Below are 21,265 nucleotides of genomic sequence, written 5' to 3' on the forward strand. Positions count from 1 at the left end.
CCAAACATAGCGTTGTATTCACAAACCCAGAATCCAATCAAATCATATCATGGTATCCAAGGATCATAGCTCAACGTGCATGTCATGTATCGCTGTATGCATCAAACGATGTGTGTTAACAAGACATTTATTTTATACATCGATATTCAAATCACAATGTCATGTATGCCACATAAACTCTACAAATAAGGCATATAGACATGTATTCTCCAATCAATCAAACAAATCCAACATATATCATATAATACAGATACCTGTCGTATGTTACCCGGTCGCAATATACCTCAATTCTTCGTTCCAGTTGATGTAGCTTGAAATTATCAGTATAATAATTTATCTACATCAATAACATATTCATTTAAATTAATAATATGATCTAAAATCAATAATATAAGTACCAAATATCTTTTGAAACTTTGAAAATTCATATCAAATCAAAATCATAACATAATTCAATTCCGACTTCGAATACGAGTTTCTTGTCGGTTATTCTACAACATATAGGAATCTCGACTTCAAATACATGCTATTCCAGCACTTTCATATTTAGAGCTGCTGAAACTAGAAGAACTTTATCCCATGCAAATTTTACTATATTATTTACTCGTTATTTACGATATATGCATGCTGAGTCTTTAGGCTCACTAGACTTGATTGTTGTAGGTACTGATGATGTCGAGGCCTAGGGCGGGGACTAGTGATCTAGCTTGGGTCGGCAGTAGTGGAACCCGAGGACCTCATTTACAGCACTTGCCATTTTTTTTATGCTCAAACATTTTATCAGTTGTTGGATATTTTAACTTGTTATTTTGGCGAGTAATAATTTCTTCCGCTGCTATTTTGAAAATTTAAACTTGATTTATCAGTTGATTTTGTGAATGAGGCAATTTTGATTATTTTAAAAAGAAAAATTTTAATTTTTCCGCAAATTTTCAAGTACGAATTTTCGGGCCATTATAGCTGGTATGAGAGCAATGGTTTTGTAAAGGGTTGTACTACTACTGACCACGAGAAGCTCATAAAGTCACGTCTTCGGTCTGTAAGTTTTACATTTACGCATTTTATTCAAAGCATGAATTATTTGACAGCATGTTTTCATGAATTATTTTACATCCCGATTTATTTTATTGTTCAGTATTTAAATTTAAATAAATAATGGAATTATGCATGTTGATTACGTATGGGTTATGTATGGAACAGTATGCCCCCTAGACGCATTCTCGAGCGCACTAGAAATGAGGAGCCTCGCCAAGAGGAGAGGGAGGAGCAGAGGCAGGAGAGAGACTTACCACCTCCACCACCCCCTCCACCTGACATGAATGCCCAGATGCTAGCTGGAATGACTCAGTTCTTCGCACAGTTTGCGGGAAACCATGTTATGGCGACCATGCCGACAGGGCCTGAGGCTGTCTATGAGAGATTCATGAAGACGCGTCCTAAGGAGTTTTCAGGGACGACGGACCCCATGATTGCCGAGGGCTGGATCAAGTCCCTCGAGGTTATCTTCGAGTTCATGGAGCTTGGAGATGCAGACAGAGTCCGATGTGCCACCTACTTATTCGGAGGAGATTCCCGCTTATGGTGGGAAGGAGCATCAGTAGCCCTGAACATGGCTACACTGAGTTGGGTGCGCTTCACGGAGGTATTCTACTCCAAATATTTTACTGAGGAAGTGCGCACCAGGTTGACCACTGAATTCATGAGCCTGAGTCAGGGAGATATGACGTTTACAGAGTTCATCCGTAAGTTTGAGAGGGGTTGTCATTTTTTACCCCTGATTGCGAATGATGCTAAAGCCAAGTTGATGCATTTCTTGGTGGGTCTACGGCCGATCTTGCGCCATGATGTTAGGGTGTCTGACCCTACTACTTATGAGGTCGCTGTCTCCAAAGCTCTAGCCGCAGAACAAGATCATCGTGATATTGAGAGAGACCGCCAGGGCAAGCGCCCAGTCCAGATACCAAACCGCCCTCCTCCTCAGTAGCATCAGCAGCAGAACAAGAGGCCTTTTCACGGACCGCCTAGAAACAGAGGTCAGCAGCAGCAGCAGCGGGGACGCCCAGTCCCGAGGACTTTTGAGCACCCTGTTTGCCCTAAGTGCTCACGTCGCAATCCTGAAGCATGTATATTTGGCTCAGGGAAGTGTTACAAGGGTGGCAGTCCAGACCACATGTTGGTGCAGTGCCCTCAGAGGAATCTGCTTACCCAAAGCAGAGTGTTTGCTCTCCATGCTACGGAGACGAACCCAGATACGATGCTCATGACAGGTACCTTTGAGCTTTAAGTTTACATTTGGGATTTAATGTTTTGGGATTCTGGTTAATATTTTTTAACTTAGAATTGCTAGAGGATTGCATGCTCTACTCAGTATTATTTTGGAAATTTAAGTTAGAAGAACTCTGGCCTTTGCATGTCTATAAGTTTAGTTCTTGTAACTATTGGGTTCAGTTTAGTGTTCCAACCTTTCAGGGAGAATTTTTATAGCTGGTTCCGCTACGAAAGCCTTGATAGATTCAGGGGCTACTCACTCGTTTATTTCGGAGGTCTTTGCTAACTTTCTCCAAGTTAAGACCATCGGGCTAGATGTAGCCTATTCAGTAGTATTGCCTTCGGGTGAGGAGATGGCAGCTACCAATGTTATCCGAGACATAGATCTTGAGCTCCATGGCAACCTCGTTTATGCGGATCTGATCGTGCTGCTGATGCCAGAGTTTGACATTATTCTAGGGATGGATTGGCTATTGCGGAACAGAGTTATGATTGACTTCCAGCGGAGATCTGTTCTAGTCCGACCGCCTGGGATGACACAGTTCTTATTTAAGCTAGACAACTACTTTCCTTTACCGCGCATTATTCCTTATGTCTAGGCTAGGAAGCTTATTCATAGAGGACGTCGGGCGTTTTTAGCGACTTTTATATCTGTCCCCGAGGCACCCAGTTAGTCAGCCGCAGATGTTCCGATTGTTAGAGACTTCTTAGACGTTTTTCTTGAAGATGTCTCTGGAATGCCACCCGAGAGAGAGGTGGAGTTTTCTATCGAGCTTATGCCAGGTACGACTCTGATATCCAAAGCGCCGTACTGACTAGCACCGACAGAGATGACAGAGCTTAAGAAGCAGATTCAGGAACTTCTGGATAAGGAGTTCATTCGCAAGAGTTTTTCACCATGGGGCGCGCCAGTCTTGTTTGTGAAGAAGAAGGATGGCTCTATGAGGCTTTGTATTGACTACAGGGAGTTGAACAGGGTTACAGTGAAGAACAAGTACCCACTTCCGAGGATCGAGTATTTGTTTGACCAGTTGCAGGGAGCTTGGATTTTCTCCAAGATAGATCTGCGTTCCAGTTATCACCAGTTGAGGGTAAGAGATGCTGATGTTTCCAAGACTTCTTTCAGGACTCGTTATGGCCGCTATGAGTTCCTTGTGATGCCGTTCGGTCTGACGAATGCGCCAACGATCTTCATGGATCTCATGAATCGCGTATTTCAGCCGTATCTTGATAAGTTTGTTATAGTATTCATAGACGACATTTTCGTCTACTCGAAGAATCAGGAGGATCACAACAGACATCTGACCACAGTGCTGCAGACCTTGCAGAAGCACAAGTTATTCGAAAAGTTCAGTAAGTGCGAATTCTTGTTAGAGAAGGTGGCGTTCTTAGGCCACATTGTTTTTAGCAGTGGTATTGAGGTAGACCCTGCGAAAGTTGCCCCAGTCAGAGATTGGGTTGTGCCGCAGAATGCATCAGAGATCCGCAGTTTTCTTGGGCTAGCAGGATATTATCGGAAGTTCATTAAGGGATTCTCCTCTATTGCCGTTCCACTAACATCATTGACCAAGAAGAATGCTAAATTTTTGTGGAGCGAGGAGTGTCAGAAGAGCTTTGATACTTTGAAGCAAGCTCTTATCTCACCACCAGTTTTGGCCATGCCGTCAGGGCCCGGTGAGTTTGTTCTGTATACCGATGCTTCGAAGCTCGGTTTGGGCGCAGTATTGATGCAGCATGGGAAGGTGATAGCTTATGCTTCTCGACAGCTGAAAACTCATAAGAAGAACTACCCTACCCATGATCTAGAGTTGGCAGCTGTAGTTTTTGCCTTGAAGATTTGGAGGCATTATTTGTATGGAGAGAAGTGCCAGATTTTTACCGACCACAAGAGCCTCAAGTATTTCTTCACGCAGAAGGAGCTGAACATGCGTCAGAGGCGTTGGTTGGAGCTTGTGAAGGATTATAAGTGTGACATTAGCTACCACCCGGGTAAAGCTAATGTAGTTGCGGATGCATTGAGCAGAAAAGTCGCAGTGATGGCTCATTTGACAGTTTCGAGACCTCTTAAGATTGAGATGCAGAGGTTTGATCTAGAGTCATATCCTCAAGGTAGAGTTCCCCGTCAATCTACCTTGACTATTCAGTCCTCTCTTTTAGACCATATTCGCAGTGGTCAGTCAGCAGATGAGCAGTTAGCAAAGTGGAAGCAGAGAGATGAGGCCAAGGGCAGTGTCTTGTATTCAGTTAGTGACGGTATTGTGAGATACCGAGACAGGATATGGGTTCCAAGCAGCGATTCTATTTGAGCAGATATCCTATCAGAGGCCCACATGTCTCCGTACTCCATTCACCCTGGGAGTACGAAGATGTACAAAGACTTGCAGTTATTGTATTGGTGGCCAGGGATGAAGAAAGACATCAGACGATTTGTATCCGAGTGTCTGACTTGCCAGTTAGTGAAGGCGGAGCATCAGAGACCAGCAGGTTTGCTCAAGCCTCTTCCTATTTCCGGTGGAAATGAGAGAATGTTACCATGGACTTCGTGACCGGATTGCCGAAGTAAGTCAGAGGATCAAATGCCATCTGGGTGATTGTAGATTGTCTTACCAAATCAGTGCACTTCTTGCCTATTAAGACGACTTTCACCATGATTCAGTATGTGGAGTTATACATTCGGGAGATAGTCCGACTTCATGGTATTTCAGTTTCTATCGTATCTGACAGAGATCCCAGATTTACTTCCTCATTTCGGAAGAGCTTGCATTCGACTATGGCTACGAATTTGCTGTTTAGCACAGCTTTCCATCCGCAGACAGATGTGCAGTCAGAGCGAGTTATTCAGATCTTGGAGGATCTTCTCCGTGCTTGCGTCATTGATTTCTCTGGGAGTTGGGAGTCGAACTTACCATTGGTAGAGTTCACCTATAACAACAATTTTCAGTCGTCTATACTGTAAAGGACCTAAAACTCCTTTCTTGAAATTTGCGGAAAATTAAAAATTTTCTTTTTAAAAGAACTTAAATGGCCTCATTCATAAAATCACTGGGGAATCAAGTTCAATGTTTAAAATAATAGCAGCGGAAGAAAATAAAGTTTTGCCAACAACAACAATTTAAAAATTTTCCAACGACTGATAAAAATTGTTTGCGGAATAAAATAACAACTGCTGCACTGAGGTCCTCGGGTGCCACTACTGCCGACCCAAGCTGGCTCACTGGTCCCCGCCCTCGGCCCTGGCCTCATCAGTACCTACAACAATCAAGTCTAGTGAGCCTAAAGACTCAGCATGCATATATCGCAGGTAACGAGTAAAAATCTGAATTTAAAATATGCATGGGATAAAATATCATGTCCTGAGGCATGCTGAAAATAATCTGTACTGAGCAATTATAATACGTGCATAACTGAACTGATAATCACAGTAAAAATGTTTGCTCCTTGGAGCCTGTACTGAAATAACTGATAAAATTTTCTGTCGAGATTATGTTTTACGCCTGTGGCCACTGCACTAAGCTGAACTGATCGGTAACTGGCTACCGGGGAGGCTGAAACTGAACTGAGCTGGCAGGTCACTGGCGACCGGGTGGTACCATACTGAACTGATCGGTCATTGGCGACCGTATAAAATAACACTCCCACATAGTGAATGAACCACAAGCCATATCGCATAAATCTCAAAAATAATCATTTTCTATTTAATGCACGTAAAATAATTAACTGGCGTAATGAAAATTCCTGTAATTTTTCCAACTGGGTTGGATTGGATCGTCCCCAGGCTCGCTGCAACCTAACTGTGCCATGAAAGATATGCAATAGCTTAAACTTGACCAACTATGCAAGTTACATTCAAAAGATGCGACTATGACGCCTAATGGCTTCGCATTTAATCATGACTCCGAGCCAACCTGAACCGACACCGAACCGACGTATAGTCATGATTAAAATATGCTGAAAAAATCATAAAATAATGCTCCTAAATGATAGGGTCGAAATCTAGGTGGAATGGAGGCCAAAACACGAAACGCTCTTTCGAGAGTCAATTTGGCACATTGCACCGTAAATTCTCGTACGACCTCGAAAATGATCCGAATGACAAACGGTCAAAAACATGACCTTCCCAACTCAATGAGGCACTGTCCAGTCCAAGGCCATGGGCTAAAAGCCAACCAAGAACTCAAAAGAGCCTTCTAAACGACACAGCAACATGCTGTAATTTCCAGCAGCTGCGCAACTACAAGACTTGCGTTGGTTTCAAGACTATCGGCCATTAGGGGCGTGAACCACCGACCAGAGACTCTTACCAACATCCCAAGGAATGATTTGAACCATGGCTAAGGGCCCTAGGCCAGCCACAATCCGCATCACACCAAAACTCAACCGAAGGGTCCAACCGAGAGCAACGTGCATGCGTGTGTAGTGTTTTGCTTAGATCGATGTCTTGCGTCATTCCAGTGGCCATTTGATTGACCATGGCACGATCTAGACATCTAGGAGCATGATATGAACCGTGGCTAAGGGCCATAGGCCAACCAAGATCCACACCAAGCAAACACAAACCGAAACCATATGCTGAACAAAGGAAGAAGCCGAATGGGGAAAGGGGCTGTTTTGGACCAAGCCACCAAAAGGGCAACTTAGTCACGTCTTAGACTTGCTAGGGGAGTGATCCAACCATGGCTATAGGCCTTTGGGGCAGCCAAGATCTGATCCACAACCCTTGACACAAAACTGAAATTTCGAAACACAAATCTGCGCCTATATGAACTTGCTGTCATTCTGAATTTCCAGCAAGCATGGGGCTGGTTTGAATGGACCAACATGGTCCCAATGCATCCTACTACATGTATATAAGCCGCCTTGGGAGCCTGGGGTCGAACCACAACCTGAAACCATCAAAACTAAAAGAAAACGTGAAGCTGCCATGAAGAGCCGAAATTCTGCATGTGTTGTTTCAAAATGTTTGGACATGGATCTCGATTTTTGCTTGAATAAACATGATCAAGTACTGAAAAATAAATGATAATATGACTTGATTGAGGTTTAGAAAGAATCTAGACATGCCTGGTTTCGTTTCGAAAGAAAACGAACGAAACGACGACAACACGGCACGGAGGAGATGGAGCGCTTCTTGTCTACCTTTCTTGCTCTCGATTTTTCTTGCCTTCCCTCTAGCTAAGACTCACGATTTTTCTACACTGAAAATGGATCTGAATGATGAGGTATTTCGGTGGTGAGGGAGGGGGAGTGATGGTTATGAAGGTGAGGAGAAGGGTGCACAATAATAGAATCATATCAAGACCAAGTCTTCCCAAATTTGAATTTTGAATTATGGTTTGATATCAAATGAGTTGGTGGATGCTTCTAGGAGGTAGTGGCCGATTATTAGCTTGTTTTCTAGTCTAGGATATGTCCATTAATTAATTAAATGGTGCTCCCAAAAATCCTAGAATTATCCTACAACTTACATGCAAAGAAATGGTCAAAAGGTTGATGAGTTGGCAATTGAGTTGCCTAGCAACTAAGGGGCCGAAATTATGCTAATAAAATGAGTGAGAAGTGATGGTTATCTAGTCAACTAATAATCCTTGAAAGCCTTACTAATCCTTTAAATAATTTAGTGAGCTAACTCCTTAATTAAATAACTTAAATGAGCTCATTTCTTAATCACCTCAAATAATTAAATTAAATCCTCAAACCTCCCTTACTAACTTAAATGAACTTACTTGCTAGCTAAATTAACTTCTGGAAAAATTTCTCGAATCTTAAATTCTACCTCAAAACTCCGACTCCGGTCCGGCCTCACTGAAATAACTGAAATGCTAAAAATCAAACTACTGAACTGAAATAATGAATAATTAACTTCAAATAAATGGATTTAAAATAATTATGCAATGAAGTCAATTAAATTTAAAAATCTAGAATTATGCACGGCTTAAACGTCTACTGATTTACGGGTGCTACAATCCTTCCCCCCTTAAAATAAATTTCGTCCTCGAAATTAGAACTCACCGAATAAATCGGGGTATCGATCTCTCATCTCCGGCTCAGACTCCCACGTAGCTTCCTCCTCTGAATGGTTGAGCCATTTGACTTTGACTCGCTTAACAAGCTTGTTCCGAAGTTTCTTCTCCTTTCTGTCTAGGATCTGCACGGGTCTCTCCTCATAAGATAAGTTCGGAGTAAGCTGCAACGGCTCGAAATTCAGCACATGCGAAGGATTTGCCATATACTTCCTCAGCATGGAGACGTGGAACACATTGTGTACTCCGGCCAGATTTGGCGGAAGAGCCACACGATACGCTAGCGTCCCAACTCTGTCGAGGATCTCAAACGGTCCAATGAATCTCGGACTGAGCTTCCCTTTCTTCCCAAATCTCATGACACCCTTCATAGGTGCCACTTTCACGAAGACATGATCGCCCACTGCAAACTCTAAGTCTCTCCTCCGCTGATCGGCATAACTCTTTTGTCGGCTCTGAGCAGTCCTCATCCTATCACGGATCTTGACTACTACATCTGCTGCCTGCTGAACAATCTCTGGACCCAACTCAGCTCTCTCTCCTACTTCATTCCAATGAACAGGAGATCTACACTTGCGGCCATACAGTTCTTCATACGGAGCCATACCTATAGACGACTGGAAACTGTTGTTATAGGTGAACTCTACCAATGGTAAGTTCGACTCCCAACTCCCAGAGAAATCAATGACGCAAGCACGGAGAAGATCCTCTAAGATCTGAATAACTCGCTCCGACTGTCCATCTGTCTGCGGATGGAAAGCTGTGCTAAACAGCAACTTCGTACCCAAAGTCGAATGCATACTCTTCCAAAACGAGGAAGTGAATCTGTGATCTCTGTTGGATACGATAGAAACCGGAATACCATGGAGTCGGACTATCTCTCGGATATACAGCTCTGCATACTGAACCATGGTGAAAGTCGTCTTAATAGGCAAGAAGTGCGCTGATTTGGTAAGACGATCTACAATCACCCAGATGGCATTCGATCCTCTGGCTGACCTCGGCAATCCGGTCACAAAGTCCATGGTAATGTTCTCCCACTTCCACTCGGGAATAGGAAGAGGCTTGAGCAAACCTGCACTCTGATGCTCGGCCTTCACTAACTGGAAAGTCAGGCACTCGGATACAAAACGCCTGATGTCCTTCTTCATCCCTGGCCACCAATACAATAGCTGCAGATCTTTGTACATCTTCGTACTCCCAGGGTGAATGGAGTACGGGGACGTATGGGCCTCTGATAAGATGACTGCTCGGATAGAATCACTGCTAGGAACCCATATCCTATCTCGGTATCACACAATACCGTTGCTGACTGTATACAAGACACTGCCCTTGGCTTCATCTCTCTTCTTTCACTGTGCCAATTGCTCATCTGTGACCTGACCACTGCGAATACGGTCAATAAGAGAGGACTGGATAGTCAAGGTAGATAAACGAGGAACTCTACCTCGCGGATAAGTCTCAAGATCGAACTTCTGCATCTCAATCTGAAGAGGTTTCTGAATCGTCAAGTGAGCCATCACTGCCACTTTCCTGCTCAAAGCATCCGAAACTACATTAGCTTTACCCGGGTGGTAGCTAATGTCACAATCGTAGTCTTTCACAAGCTCCAACCAACGCCTCTGATGCATGTTCAGCTCCTTCTGCGTAAAGAAATACTTGAGGCTCTTGTGGTCGGTAAAGATCTGACACTTCTCTCCATACAGATAGTGCCTCCAAATCTTCAAAGCAAAAACTACGGCCGCTAACTCCAGATCATGGGTAGGGTAATTCTTCTCATGAATTTTCAGCTGTCGAGAAGCATACGCTATCACTCTCCCATGCTGCATCAAAACTGCACCTAAACCAAGCTTCGAAATATCGGTATAAAGGACAAACTCGCCGGATCCTGACGGTACAGCCAAAACGGGTGCTGAGATAAGAGCTTGCTTCAAAGTATCGAAGCTCTTCTGACACTCCTCGCTCCACACAAACTACACATTTTTCTTGGTCAGTGCTGTGAGTGGAACGGCAATGGATGAGAATCCCTGAATGAACTTCCTGTAATATCCTGCTAGCCCAAGAAAACTGCAGATCTCTGATGCATTCTGAGGCACAACCCAATCTCTGACTGCTGCAACTTTCGCCGGGTCTACCTCAATGCCACTGCTAGAAACAATGTGGCCCAAGAACGCCACCTTCTCTAACCAGAATTCGCACTTACCTTTGCGAATAGTTTATGTTTCTGCAATGTCTGCAACACTGTGGTTAGATGCCTGCTGTGCTCCTCCCGACTCTTGGAGTAGACGAGAATGTCATCTATGAACACTATCACAAACTGGTCGAGGTACGGCTGAAATACGCGATTCATTAGATCCATGAAGATCGCCGGCGCATTCGTCAGACCGAACGGCATCACTAGGAACTCGTAGTGGCCATAACGAGTCCTGAAAGCTGTCTTCGAGACATCAGCATCTCTCACCCTCAACTGGTGATAACCGGAACGCAGATCTATCTTGGAGAAAATCGAAGCTCCCTGCAACTGGTCAAACAGATCCTCAATCCTCGGCAGTGGGTATTTATTCTTCACTGTAACCCTGTTCAACTCCCTGTAGTCAATGCAAAGCCTCATCGAGCCATCCTTCTTTTTCACAAATAAGACCGGCGCGCCCCATGGAGAAAAGCTCGGGCGAATGAACTCCTTGTCGAGAAGTTCCTGAATCTGCTTCTTAAGCTCTGCCATCTCTGTCGGTGCTAGTCGGTATGGCTCTTTGGATATCGGAGCCGTACATGGCATAAGCTCAATGGAAAACTCCACCTCTCTCTCGGGTGGCATACCAGAGACGTCTTCGGGAAAAACGTCTAAGAAATCTCTGACAATCGGAACATCTGAGGCTGACTGGCTGGGTTCCTCGGGGACAGATAAAAAGGTCGCTAGAAATGCCCGACACCCTCTATGCATGAGTTTCCTAGCCTGAACATAAGGAATAATGCGCGGTAAAGGAAAGTACCTGTCCGGCTCAAATAAGAACTGCTCCATTCCAGGCGGTCGGACAAGAACAGATCTCCGCTGGAAGTCTATCAACACTCTGTTCTTCAATAGCCAGTCCATCCCTAGGATGATGTCAAATTCCGGCATCGGTAGCACAATCAAATCAGCATAAACAGGATTACCGTGCAGCTCAAGGTCTATATCTCGGATAACATTGGTGGCTGCCATCTCCTCGCCTGACGGCCACACTACTGAAAAGGCTGTATCTAGCCCAATGGTCTGGATCTTGAGAAAGTTTGCAAAGACCTCCGAAATAAATGAGTGAGTGGCCCCTGAATCTATCAAGGCCTTAGTAGCGGAACCAGATATAAAAATTCTCCCTGAAAGAGCGGAGCTCTAAGTTGAATCCCACTACAAGATCTAAACTTATAGACATGCAAAGGTCAAGGTTCCTCTAGCTTAATTCCTCTGAAATAAATCTGAGTAGAGCATGCAATCCTATAACAGTTCTAAGTTCAAAAATCTAAATCCCGATTCCCAAAATGCTGAAATTCGAAGAATAACTTAAAGTTTAAAGGTACCTGTCAACAACATAGTCTCCGGGTTGGTTTCCGCGGCATGGAGAGCAAAAACTCTGCCTTGGGTAGGCAGATTCCTCTGAGGGCACTGCAGCAACATGTGGTCTGGACTGCCACACTTAAAACACTTTCCTGAGCCAGCCATACATGCTCCAGGATGGCGACGTGAGCACCTGGGACAAACTGGGTGCTCCTGAGTCCTCGGGGCTGGGCGTCCCCGCTGCTGCTGGTGCTGCTGCTGCTGGCCTCGGTTCCTGGGCGGTCCATGAAAAGGCCTCTTATTCTGCTGCTGATGCTGATGAGGAGGAGGGCGGTGCGGTGCCTGGACTGGGCGCTTGCCCTGGCGATCCCTCTCGATATCCCGCAGATCCTGCTCTGCGGCTAAGGCCTTGGAGACGTCAATCTCATAAGTAGCAGGGTTAGATACCCTAACATCCCGGCGCAAGATCGGCCGTAAACCCACCAGGAAGTGCATCAGCTTGGCTCTGGCATCATTCGCGATCAGGGGCACAAAGTGACAGCCCCTCTCGAACTTACGGATAAACTCTGTAACCGTCATATCCCCCTGTCTCAGGTTCATGAACTCGGTGGTCAGCCTGGTGCGAACCTCCTCAGCAAAATACTTGGAGTAGAAAACTTCCGTAAAGCGGGTCCAAGAAAGTGTAGCCAAGGTCAGGGCTACCGAAGCTCCTTCCCACCATAAGCGGGACGTGTCCAGTGAACAGGTAGGTGGCACATCGGACTCGGTCTGCGTCCCCCAGCTCCATAAACTCAAAGATGACCTCGAGGGATTTGATCCATCCCTCGGCAACCATGGGGTCAGATGTCCCAGAGAATTCCTTCGGGCGCATCTTCATGAATCGCTCATAAACAGCCTCGGGCCCTGTCGGCCTGGCTACGGCTGCGGCATTGCCCCCCGCAAACTGTGCGAAGAACTGTGCCATCCCAGCTAACATCTGGGCACTCATGTCCGGTGGTGGCGGTGGAGGAGGTGTTAGGTCTCCCTCCGGTCTATGCTCCTCTCTGTCCTCTCGGCGAGGCTCCACCTCTCTGTTGCGCTCTAAAATGCGTCTAGGGGGCATACTGTTCCAACATAACCCATACGTAACTAACATGCATAATTCCATAATTTATTTTAAATGAACCCTGAAATACTGAAAATCTGGAAGCATGCTGACAAACTAATTCATGCTTTAACTAAAATGCTGAACAAAATGCTGAACTGAAAAAATTACAGACCGAAGACGTGGCTTCGTGAGCTTCTCACGGTCAGTAGTAGTTAAACCCTATACAGAACCACCGCTCTGATACCAACTGTAAAGGGCCTAAAACTCCTTTCTTGAAATTAGCGGAAAATTAAAAATTTTCTTTTTAAAAGAACTTAAATGGCCCCATTCATAAAATCACTGGGGAATCAAGTTCAATGTTTAAAATAATAGCAGCGGAAGAAAATAAAGTTTTGCCAACAACAACAATTTAAAAATTTTCCAACGACTGATAAAAATTGTTTGCGGAATAAAATAAAAACTGCTGCACTGAGGTCCTCGGGTGCCACTACTGCCGACCCAAGCTGGCTCACTGGTCCCCGCCCTCGGCCCTGGCCTCATCAGTACCTACAACAATCAAGTCTAGTGAGCCTAAAGACTCAGCATGCATATATCGCAGGTAACGAGTAAAAATCTGAATTTAAAATATGTATGGGATAAAATATCATGTCCTGAGGCATGCTGAAAATAATCTGTACTGAGCAATTATAATACGTGCATAACTGAACTGATAATCACAGTAAAAATGTTTGCTCCTTGGAGCCTGTACTGAAATAACTGATAAAATTTTCTGTCTAGATTATGTTTTACGCCTGTGGCCACTGCACTAAGCTGAACTGATCGGTAACTGGCTACCGGGGAGGCTGAAACTGAACTGAGCTGGCCGGTCACTGGCGACCGGGTGGTACCATACTGAACAGATCAGTCACTGGCGACCGTATAAAATAACACTCCCACATAGTGAATGAACCACAAGCCATATCGCATAAATCTCAAAAATAATCATTTTCTATTTAATGCACGTAAAATAATTAACTGGCGTAATGAAAATTCCTGTAATTTTACCAACTGGGTTGGATTGGATCGTCCCCAGGCTCGCTGCAACCTAACTGTGCCATGAAAGATATGCAATAGCTTAAACTTGACCAACTATGCAAGTTACATTCAAAAGATGCGACTATGACGCCTAATGGCTTCGCATTTAATCATGACTCCGAGCCAACCTGAACCGACACCGAACCGACGTATAGTCATGATTAAAATATGCTGAAAAAATCATAAAATAATGCTCCTAAAATGATAGGGTCGAAATCTAGGTGGAATGGAGGCCAAAACACGAAACGCTCTTTCGAGAGTCAATTTGGCACATTGCACCGTAAATTCTCGTACGACCTTGAAAATGATTCGAATGACGAACGGTCAAAAACATGACCTTCCCAACTCAATGAGGCACTGTCCAGTCCAAGGCCATGGGCTAAAAGCCAACCAAGAACTCAAACGAGCCTTCTAAATGACACAGAAACATGCTGTAATTTCCAGCAGCTGCGCAACTACAAGACTTGCATTGGTTTCAAGACTATCGGCCATTAGGGGCGTGAACCACCGACCAGAGACTCTTACCAACATCCCAAGGAATGATTTGAACCATGGCTAAGGGCCCTAGGCCAGCCACAATCCGCATCACACCAAAACTCAACCGAAGGGTCCAACCGAGAGCAACGTGCATGCGTGTGTAGTGTTTTGCTTAGATCGATGTCTTGCGTCATTCCAGTGGCCATTTGATTGACCATGGCACAATCTAGACATCTAGGAGCATGATATGAACCATGGCTAAGGGCCATAGGCCAACCAAGATCCACACCAAGCAAACAAAAACCGAAACCATATGCTGAACAAAGGAAGAAGCCGAATGGGGAAAGGGGCTGTTTTGATGTTTTGATTAAAAACCGAGGGGCCATGGACCAAGCCACCAAAAGGGCAACTTAGTCACGTCTTAGACTTGCTAGGGGAGTGATTCAACCATGGCTATAGGCCCTTGGGGCAGCCAAGATCAGATCCACAACCCTTGACACAAAACTGAAATTTCGAAACACAAATCTGCGCCTATGGGAACTTGCTGTCATTCTGAATTTCCAGCAAGCATGGGGCTGGTTTGAATGGACCAACATGGCCAATGCATCCTACTACATGTATATAAGCCGCCTTGGGAGCCTGGGGTCGAACCACAACCTGAAACCATCAAAACTAAAAGAAAACGTGAAGCTGCCATGAAGAGCCGAAATTCTGCATGTGTTGTTTCAAAATGTTTGGACATGGATCTAGATTTTTGCTTGAATAAACATGATCATGTACTGAAAAATAAATGATAATATGACTTGATTGAGATTTAGAAAGAATCTAGACATGCCTGGTTTCGTTTCGAAAGAAAACGAACGAAACGACGACGACGCGGCACGGAGGAGATGGAGCGCTTCTTGTCTACCTTTCTTGCTCTCGATTTTTCTTGCCTTCCCTCTAGCTAAGACTCACGATTTTTCTACACTGAAAATGGATCTGAATGATGAGGTATTTCGGTGGTGAGGGAGGGGGAGTGATGGTTATGAAGGTGAGGAGAAGGGTGCACAATAATAGGATCATATCAAGACCAAGTCTTCCCAAATTTGAATTTTGAATTATGGTTTGATATCAAATGAGTTGGTGGATGCTTCTAGGAGTTAGTGGCCGATTATTAGCTTGTTTTCTAGTCTAGGATATGTCAATTAATTAATTAAATTGTGCTCCCAAAAATCCTAGAATTATCCTACAACTTACATGCAAAGAAATGGTCAAAAGGTTGATGAGTTGGCAATTGAGTTGCCTAGAAACTAAGGGGCCGAAATTATGCTAATAAAATGAGTGGGAAGTGATGGTTATCTAGTCAACTAATAATCCTTGAAAGCCTTACTAATCCTTTAAATAATTTAGTGAGCTAACTCCTTAATTAAATAACTTAAATGAGCTCATTTCTTAATCACCTCAAATAATTAAATTAAATCCTCAAACCTCCCTTACTAACTTAAATGAACTTACTTGCTAGCTAAATTAACTTCTGGAAATATTTCTTGAATCTTAAATTCTACCTCAAAACTCCGACTCCGGTCCGGCCTCAATGAAATAACTGAAATGCTAAAAATCAAACTACTGAACTGAAATAATGAATAATTAACTTCAAATAAATGGATTTAAAATAATTATGCAATGAAGTCAATTAAATTTAAAAATATAGAATTATGCACGGCTTAAACGTCTACTGATTTACGGGTGCTACATATACGTATGGCTCCGTATGAAGCATTGTATGGCAGTAAGTGTAGATTTCCTGTGCGTTGGGATGAAGTAGGAGAGAGAGCAGAGTTGGGTCCAGAGATTATTCAGCAGGCTACCGATGTAGTAGTCAAGATCCGTGATAGGATGAGGACTGCTCAGAGTCGACAGAAGAGTTATGCAGATCAGCGGAGGAGAGATTTAGAGTTTGCCGTCGGCGACCATGTCTTTGTGAAGGTAGCACCTATGAAGGGTTTCATGCGATTCGGAAAGAAAGGGAAGCTCAGTCCGAGATTCATTGGACCATTTGAGATCCTCGATAGAGTTGGGACGCTAGCTTATCGTGTGGCTCTTCCGCCGAATCTGGCCTGGAGTACACAATGTCTTCCACGTCTCTATGCTGAGGAAGTACATGGCGAATCCTTCGCATGTCTTAAACTTTGAGCCGTTGCAGATTACTCCGAACCTATCTTATGAGGAGAGACCAGTGAAGATCTTAGACAGACAGGAGAAGAAGCTTCGGAACAAGCTGGTTAAGCAAGTCAAAGTCAAATGGCTCAACCATTCAGAGGAGGAAGCTATGTGGGAGTCGGAGTCAGAGATGAGGAGTCGGTACCCCGAGTTATTCGGTGAGTTTTAATTTCGAGGACGAAATTTATTTTAAGGGGGGAAGAGTTGTAGAACTCGTAAATTAGACTACGTATAAGCCATTCATAATTCTAGTATTTTAAATTAAAATGATTTTATTGCATGAGTATTTAAATGCTTTTCTTTAAAGTTAATTATTTTATGCAGTAGTTTAAATTTTTATCTTTTCAGTTATGTCAGTGAGGCCGGACTGGAGTTGGAGTTTTGAGATAGAATTTAAGATTTAAAAATCATTCCCATAGTTTATTTTAGCTAGCTAGTAAGTTGATTTAAGTTAAAAAGGAGGTTTAAGGAATTATTTTAGTAACTTGAGGTGAGTAGGAAATAAGTTCACTTAGGTCCCTTAATTTTTGGTGTTAATTCCCTAAATTATTTAAAGGATAGGTAAGGCTCTTAAGGTTTAAAAATTTACTAACCAAACAATATTTTCCTTCCATTTATTGAATAAATTTCGGCCACCCCATAGTGAGACAACAATTCTATGCCAACTCCCCCTTTGACCCTTTCCTTGTCACTCCTTAGCATGGTAATCTTTTCACCCTTAATTAATTAATATTAGAACATTATCCTAGTCTAGATTAGCATGAGAAATCGGCCACACCCCATTCGTTTATCCCTCCAAAAAATCATTTGATATCAACCAATTCAAAATTCAAAAGAGAGGAAACTTGGTCATACCATTTGAGTTCCTTTATTATTGGATCTCCCCTCACTCTCCTAACCATTCCCTCCCTCTCCATTACTTCGAAATTCAGAGAGAAATTGAGAGAAAAATCGTGAGCAAGCCTTAGAAAAAAACAAGAGAAAAATCGAGTAGAAGAAAAGAAGGTAGCAAAGCGCTCCGTCTCCTCCGCGCCGTGTCGTTGCGTTTCGTTCGTTTTCTTTTCAAAACGAAACCAAGGCATGTTTATATTTTTTTAACTCTTCAATCAAGACATAGTAGTATTTTGAAACATCATAATCATGATTATTTTAAGCTCAAAACGGAAATCCTTCCATACCATTTTCGAATAATGAAGTGCAGAATTTTTTTGTTCTCCTTTCATGCTTCACGGTTCGCTTGTTTTTGTGAGTACAGGTGGATGGTTTGATTCCAGGCTCCCAAGGCTACATCTAAACATGTACTAGGATGGATTAGGACCACGTTGATCCATTAGTTCAGCCCCCATGCTTGCTGGAAATCGAAAGGACAGCAACTCCCCGAACATGTCCCAATTTCATTCGATTTTCTTGATTGATGTAAAGGTTGATGGATCTAATCTTGGCTTCCCTAAGGGCTATATCCATGGTTATAACCTCTACTAATGATGTCTAAGACGTGACCAAGTGGCCCTTTTGAGGCTTGGTCCATGGTGGAATCGGTTTTTAAATCAAACAACAAGAACAGCCACTTCGACCCTTTTAAATTCTGCATGTGTCCTCTCGGTTGTGGGTGTTTGTGTGGATCTTTTTTGGCTTTTTAGCCCTTATCCATGGTTCAAACCATACCCTAGGATGTTGGTAAGAGGTTCTGGTCGGTGGTTCAAGTCCCAATGGCCATTAGCCTCGCAAACGACGCAAGGAAACCAAAGCACAGCTGCTGTATTTTGTGGACAGAATCAGTGGCTTATTCGAGTTCTTGGTTGGCTTTTAGCCTATGGCCTTTGACTGGACAGTGCCTCATTGAGTTAGGAAGGTCATGTTTTTGGCCGTTTGTGATTCGGATCATTTTTGAAGTCGTACGAGAAATTACGGTGCGATGTGCCAAATTGACTCTCGAAAGAGCGTTTCATGTTTTGGCCTCCATTCACCAAAATTTCGACTTGCATCATTTTAGGAGCATTATTTCATCATTTTAAGTGTATTTTATTCATGACTAAATGATGGTTCGGTGTTGGTTCGGGTTGGCACGGAGTCATGATTAAATACGGAGTCGTTAGGCGTAATTGTCTCGTTTTTTGATTCAATTACAAAGTTTGGTCAAGAAAATCATTTGCATATTTTTCATGTTAAATTTAGGTCGCAGCGAGCCTGGGAACGATCCAATCCATGTGGTAAAATAATACAGGATATTTCATTATGCCATTTAATTATATTACATGCATAAAAATATAAAATATTCATTTTTTAGATTTATGCGATATTGCTTGTGGCCATTTCACTATCATAGGAGCATTGTATTATCCGGTTGCCAGTTACCGGTAAGTTCAGTTCATTTATGTACCACCCAGTATACTATTGCATTAGTCTGATCAGACGTTCATTACTAAACCCGGTCGCCAAGTACCGGTAAGGTCGCCAGTTACCGGTCAGTTCAGATCAGTGCAGGGGCCACTTGCGTAGACCATAATCTCAACAGAAAATTATTACATGCTATTTCAGTACAGGGCTCCAAGGAGCAAACATTTTCACTATGATTTTCAGTTCAGTTATGCACGTATTATCATTGTTTATGACAAGTTATTTTCACATTATGCCTCATGACATGATTTTTTATCCCATGCAAATTTCACTATATTATTTACTCAATTTTTACGACATATGCATGCTGAGTCTTTAGGCTCACTAGACTTGATTGATTGTAGGTATTGATGATGTCGAGGCCGAGGGCGGGGACCAGTGAGCTAGCTTGGGTCGGCAGTAGTGGAACCCCGAGGACCTCATTTACAGCACTTGCCATTTTTTTTATGCTCAAACATTTTATCAGTTGTTGGATACTTTAACTTGTTATTTTGGCGAGTAATAATTTCTTCCGCTGCTATTTTGAACATTTAAACTTGATTTATCAGTTGATTTTGTGAATGAGGCAATTTTGATTATTTTAAAAAGAAAAATTTTAATTTTTCCGCAAATTTTCAAGTACGAATTTTCTGGCCATTATAGTTATTGTAATCTGAAATGATTTGATGATAATTGATGCGATTGTAGATGGAACGGATCAGACCGGGATAGGCGAAGAATGAATTACGTGCGAGGACTGAGCACCTCGCGCATATGCGCGACCCAGCCGTGCGCATATGCGCGAGGTAGGCAGAGAACCTCGCGCATATGCGCGCAAGGATCGGCGCATTGTCGCGCATATGGGCAATTGTGGCAGAGAGTTGCAAAGGTCCTCGCGCATATGCGCTGGGCGTGGGCGCGCATATGCGCGAGCTGCCGAGAATACACGCGCCGAGACAGAATGTCTCGCGCATATGCGCCGAAGGAGGTCTCGCATATGCGCGAGACGTGCAGTGAATAGAATGAGCCACTTGCCCCTTGCATGCATGATATATATATATAAAAATCTTCATTTCTTATAATCCGGCAAGAAAATGAGAGAATCATAGGGAAAGCTTCAAACTTCTTCAAATCAAAGAATCGAGATTTACGGAAGATCCAACCGTCTGATTTTGAATCCGAGTGCAGTACCGTCTTCCTATCGACAAGAGCTTCAAGTGGACGTAAGTTTTACTACGTTTTGTCTTGATTTGAAAATATGATATGGAAGGAATCGGATATGATTCATATATGGCGTTCTTGACATAGTAGACATCGTATAATCGAGACCGGATTTAAAAACTGATACCGTATGAAATTTTTATGTTTATCAGAATGGATTTGATTGAGATTTGATATCAGATTTGTATTGTTATCGATCATGAGTTGCGATTTGTATCTGTTGATATTTGTATTGCTGGGTATATTGAGATTGTGCAGTTATACCGCTAAAACAGAATTAGATTGAGTTCTGATTATATCTAGTATTATTTTGAGTGGTGTATTGATATTGTACTCCTCGATATTGTCATTACTAGATTGAGTATGGACAGATTTGAATTCGAGACTTTGACTTCGTCAGACCGAGAAGAGAAATGTATAAATCAATGTTGATCCGAGATTGCACAACTCGAGTTTGATTTAACTTAAGTTTCCCAAAATCACATACTTAATTGCCATTGCCTCGATATGTTGCAATGTTTGAGATTGATATTCTTATTGTATTGATTTATAGTTAAGCATATGTTATGTGAGGAGTCATGGGCGGATGTGCCTAATCCTTGGGCTGATGTGCCTGATATTTGGCGGAGATGCCAATTTGGCGGAGAGGGCAAGTCTTGGGCAGAGGTGCCAAGATACCGGACGTTTGGTTATATCGATGTTGCCTAGGAGTAGAGCGACTTCTATCGCCGAGATTCGATATGGATGGGGCCAAAGTCCGTAAATAAGAACGTACCGCCACCGCGATCGGGAGAGTAGGTGGGAGATTGTTACGTTCTTATTCAGATCATGATCCCTAGATTAGGAACGAGTCGAGTCAGAGAGTATGAGTCAGAGTTTGATTTGCAGTGTTATATCAACTCTGTATTTCAGATTTGATACATGTTATTGACATTTGTTTCATGCTTTTATATCTGTTTATATGATTGCATGTATACATGATTTATACTGGGAATGTATTTCTCACCGGAG

Source organism: Primulina tabacum, chromosome 2 (assembly GCF_025594145.1).
Source record: "Primulina tabacum isolate GXHZ01 chromosome 2, ASM2559414v2, whole genome shotgun sequence".
In the NCBI taxonomy this organism is placed as follows: Eukaryota; Viridiplantae; Streptophyta; class Magnoliopsida; order Lamiales; family Gesneriaceae; genus Primulina; species Primulina tabacum.